The sequence below is a fragment of the Schistocerca americana genome, unplaced genomic scaffold, assembly GCF_021461395.2.
Source record: "Schistocerca americana isolate TAMUIC-IGC-003095 unplaced genomic scaffold, iqSchAmer2.1 HiC_scaffold_722, whole genome shotgun sequence".
Lineage (NCBI taxonomy): Eukaryota > Metazoa > Arthropoda > Insecta > Orthoptera > Acrididae > Schistocerca > Schistocerca americana.
Window position 1 is genome coordinate 25001 of NW_025726481.1, and position 5000 is coordinate 30000.

General features: G+C 62.2%; 1 pseudogene; it reads right to left on the bottom strand.

Moving 5' to 3' along the window:
• LOC124589752 overlaps positions 1-5000 on the bottom strand; it is an 8087-nt pseudogene that overhangs the window by 2325 nt on the left and 762 nt on the right.

Genomic DNA, 5000 nt, shown 5'->3' on the forward strand with positions numbered 1-5000 from the left:
AAGGCAACGTGCAGGCGCGCGGCCCACATCTCTCCAACCTGCGTCGACGATTTGAGGAGGTGGCCCTCCCACATAAGATGCCGCTCCAGCGCCTCAATCTCACGCTGCACCTCGTCCCGGCCTGCACCGTCGGCGGCTGGCCCAATCCTCTTCAGCGCCAGGAGACGGGACCGGCGAAGTGTTGGCCCCATCCATCGGCATGATGGGATGCCGAGGCCTCCCTGGGCTACAGGAGCGTGGAAGTAGCCCAGGGGAGTGTCCGCCGGAAGGCGGAACCATCTCCTGACGGCGGCACGGATGGTCACATCTGCCGCTTTCAACGCACCCACTCGGGTGCGGCTGAGGGCCAGCCCATGGTACAGGCCAGGCAGAACTACGGTGGTGAGGGCGTGGAGGCGCTGTTGCGGCTTGAGCGGAGCTCGGGAGATGACGTCCAGCTGCTCCACCAGGTGGCGTCGTGGGTTGAAAACGCAGCGACCAGCGGTGGAGAATTGCAGTCCCAGGTACCGGAAGGTTTCACCCACACGTAGGGCGGGCACGGTGGCGTTGCCCGCTTTGAAGGTAACGTCGGCGTCGACCTTCACCTTCTTGTCGCGCCCAGACGCGACTAAGGCGAGGGTGAAACACTTCCGGGCGTTGATCTGCAGCCCCAGATGGGCGAGGGCTGCGACGGCTGCGTCGATGAGGGACTGCAATCCCCTCGCGGTCGATGCAAAAAGCAGGACGTCATCTGCGAAGGCCGCAGCGTTAACTCTGCGACCAAGGATCCGAGCTCCGATGTGGGAGGGAAGTTGACTCAAAACATAGTCCACCGCAAAATTGAAAAGGAGGGGGGAGAGGGGGTCACCCTGACGCACACCCCTAGCCGGCTGCAGGGGCACGCCCACGTCGGCGCCGCCCGCTATCACCGTCGTGCTACCCTCGTAACACCTTTCGACGTACTCAATAAAGCAATCCGGCAGGCCATGAGCCCTCAGCACGGGGCGGAGGGCGGCATGGTCCACCGAATCGAACGCTTTAGAGACGTCGATCGATGCCACAAAAACAGAGCGACAGGAGCGGACTGCGTCGGTGAGAGCAGTGTCCAAGATGAAGGTGTTTTCCAACATCCCATCCCGGGGGATGAATGCCCGCTGACGTTCGTCCACAGCACATGCACGCATCAGGCGTGACGCGAGAACCTTGTGAAAGGTCCGCGCCAACACCGAGCAGACCGTAATGGGGCGAAAGTCAGCGGGGGATGTTGGTGCAGCCGTTTTGGGGAGAAGTGACGTCCGGGCGCGAAGCAGACGCTCGGGGAGGGCGCGGGCCAGGAGGAAGAGGTTCAAGAGTTTCACCAGGACTTCATGCGGCAGGCGCCGCAGCTCCGCTGGAGTCAGGCCGTCCGGCCCGGCTGCCGATCCCCTGGGCGGCAAGGCAGCAGCGACCTCCTCACGTGTGACCGGCCCCCATAGGCACTCAGGAGCGACAGGCTCCGAGTGCGGGAGAAGGCGGTCACGGATGAAGCCGGCGGTGGAGATCGGCTTCTTCGTGAAGAGGTCCGCCCAGAAGTCCAGCAGACCGGGGATGTCGGGTGGCGGCTGCAGCAGGGTGCCGTCCAGCAAGCCGCGCACGCAACGCGCACGCGACCTACGGAAGGCGTCCTGTGTCCGCGCGTATTCCCAGCGGCGCCGCTTGCGCTTCTGCAGCGGCGGGGCGGCAGGCGGCCGCTTGGATGGTTGGCGCGGCCGCTGTGTCCTGGTGATCGACCTCTCCCCCCTGGACCCGACCGACGCAAGGGCATCCGGGAGCATGCCCAGGATGACATCGGGCGGCGTGCCCCGCCCCAGACCAATGACTCGATCCAGGGCAGAGAAACGCTGGGCGGAAGCAGGTAGCCCCGCCAGATGCTCCCAGATGGCGGCGTCAGTCGGCCCCTCCGGCGGCGGCCCGGTGGTGTCGGCCGCGAAGTCCTCGGCTGCGTCGACGGGCGGCGCAGCGGCCTCGCCCGCGTCAGGCAGCGAGCTCGCTGCTCCACGGCGGGACGCCGGCTCTTCACCCCGACCGATCTCAAGTGCCTCCATGAATTGGCGGACAAGCTGCTTGTGGGCAGCTTGCCGCCGTCGGCACTTGATTGCCTCAAGCGTTCGGTCGGGGAACATCCTGGTAAGTTCTTGATTTACAAAGAAGAACCGGGCGTCCCTCTCCAGGAACAGTTCGGCCTCTGCCTTGGCGAGCGACAGGACTTCTTCCTCCGTCCACCTCGCGCGATGCCTCTCCGTCACGATCTCAGCGTTGGCGGCCGCAGGGTGTTGGCGGCGGCGATGGACCCCGAGACCGTTCTTCGTGGTAAAAGTGCGGTGGCACTCACTGCAAGCAAAGGGAGCTACACAAACTATCGCATTTTCGTTACGGCCGGTTGGCCGGATAGGTGCTGGGGTAGCTGGGGTGGCACCTTCAGCGGAAGGGCCACCATCTCTTGTTTCTTGTCGGCTGCCCCCAACTATAAAGGGATAATGCGAGGGGGGGCTGGTAACCCCCCCAAGCCCCTGGTGCGGTCTTCCACTCTGCAAAAATCAGCGGGCCCACGAGAAGGGGAGAAGACCGCAGGAGAGGAGAGGCTAAGAGGGCTAGGCCCATGTATTGCGCATCACTCTCCCTGTAACTATAACCCAAGGAAGGCACCTCGCAGCAGCAGCACGACTACATCAAGACCGCACTTCGAAAAGCCAAGTCCGGATGCAGCCACACCGCCGCCACTTGGCCACCTTAAGAGAGTCATAGTTACTCCCGCCAATCCAAGTGCGGAGAGATCTCCGGCCGACGCTGGAGACCATACACCCCTCCAATTCAATGTCGCGGTGGACACTGTAACCTCCTCAACGTCACGGTGCAGGTTGGAGATAGAGTCATAGTTACTCCCGCCGTTTACCCGCGCTTGCTTGAATTTCTTCACGTTGACATTCAGAGCACTGGGCAGAAATCACATTGCGTCAACACCCGCTAGGGCCATCGCAATGCTTTGTTTTAATTAGACAGTCGGATTCCCCCAGTCCGTGCCAGTTCTGAGTTGATCGTTGAATGGCGGCCGAAGAGAATCCGCGCACCCGCGCGCCCCCGGAGGAGCACGCTAAGGCGGACGCGGCCTCGCAGCAAGGAAGATCCGTGGGAGGCCAAGGCACGGGACCGAGCTCGGATCCTGCACGCAGGTTGAAGCACCGGGGCGCGAACGCCGCGCAGGCGCGCGCATCCTGCACCGCCGGCCAGCACGAGGCCAACCAACGGCGAGAGCAGACCACGCCCGCGCTAAACGCCCGCACTTACCGGCACCCCTACGGCACTCACCTCGCCCAGGCCCGGCACGTTAGCGCTGACCCACTTCCCGACCAAGCCCGACACGCCCCGATCCTCAGAGCCAATCCTTATCCCGAAGTTACGGATCCAATTTGCCGACTTCCCTTACCTACATTATTCTATCGACTAGAGGCTCTTCACCTTGGAGACCTGCTGCGGATATGGGTACGAACCGGCGCGACACCTCCACGTGGCCCTCTCCCGGATTTTCAAGGTCCGAGGGGAAGATCGGGACACCGCCGCAACTGCGGTGCTCTTCGCGTTCCAAACCCTATCTCCCTGCTAGAGGATTCCAGGGAACTCGAACGCTCATGCAGAAAAGAAAACTCTTCCCCGATCTCCCGACGGCGTCTCCGGGTCCTTTTGGGTTACCCCGACGAGCATCTCTAAAAGAGGGGCCCGACTTGTATCGGTTCCGCTGCCGGGTTCCGGAATAGGAACCGGATTCCCTTTCGCCCAACGGGGGCCAGCACAAAGTGCATCATGCTATGACGGCCCCCATCAACATCGGATTTCTCCTAGGGCTTAGGATCGACTGACTCGTGTGCAACGGCTGTTCACACGAAACCCTTCTCCGCGTCAGCCCTCCAGGGCCTCGCTGGAGTATTTGCTACTACCACCAAGATCTGCACCGACGGCGGCTCCAGGCAGGCTCACGCCCAGACCCTTCTGCGCCCACCGCCGCGACCCTCCTACTCGTCAGGGCTTCGCGGCCGGCCGCAAGGACCGGCCATGACTGCCAGACTGACGGCCGAGTATAGGCACGACGCTTCAGCGCCATCCATTTTCAGGGCTAGTTGCTTCGGCAGGTGAGTTGTTACACACTCCTTAGCGGATTCCGACTTCCATGGCCACCGTCCTGCTGTCTTAAGCAACCAACGCCTTTCATGGTTTCCCATGAGCGTCGATTCGGGCGCCTTAACTCGGCGTTTGGTTCATCCCACAGCGCCAGTTCTGCTTACCAAAAGTGGCCCACTTGGCACTCCGATCCGAGTCGTTTGCTCGCGGCTTCAGCATATCAAGCAAGCCGGAGATCTCACCCATTTAAAGTTTGAGAATAGGTTGAGGTCGTTTCGGCCCCAAGGCCTCTAATCATTCGCTTTACCGGATGAGACTCGTACGAGCACCAGCTATCCTGAGGGAAACTTCGGAGGGAACCAGCTACTAGATGGTTCGATTAGTCTTTCGCCCCTATACCCAGCTCCGACGATCGATTTGCACGTCAGAATCGCTACGGACCTCCATCAGGGTTTCCCCTGACTTCGTCCTGGCCAGGCATAGTTCACCATCTTTCGGGTCCCAACGTGTACGCTCTAGGTGCGCCTCACCTCGCAATGAGGACGAGACGCCCCGGGAGTGCGGAGGCCGCCGCCCCGTGAAGGGCGGGGAAGCCCCATCCTCCCTCGGCCCGCGCAAGGCGAGACCTTCACTTTCATTACGCCTTTAGGTTTCGTACAGCCCAATGACTCGCGCACATGTTAGACTCCTTGGTCCGTGTTTCAAGACGGGTCGTGAAATTGTCCAAAGCTGAAGCGCCGCTGACGGGAGCGATTATTCCGCCCGAGAGCATCCCGAGCCAACAGCGGCGCGGGTCCGGGGCCGGGCCAGGTAGGTCCGTCATCCGGGAAGAACCGCGCGCGCTTGCCGGGAGCCCGAGCGCCCAAAGG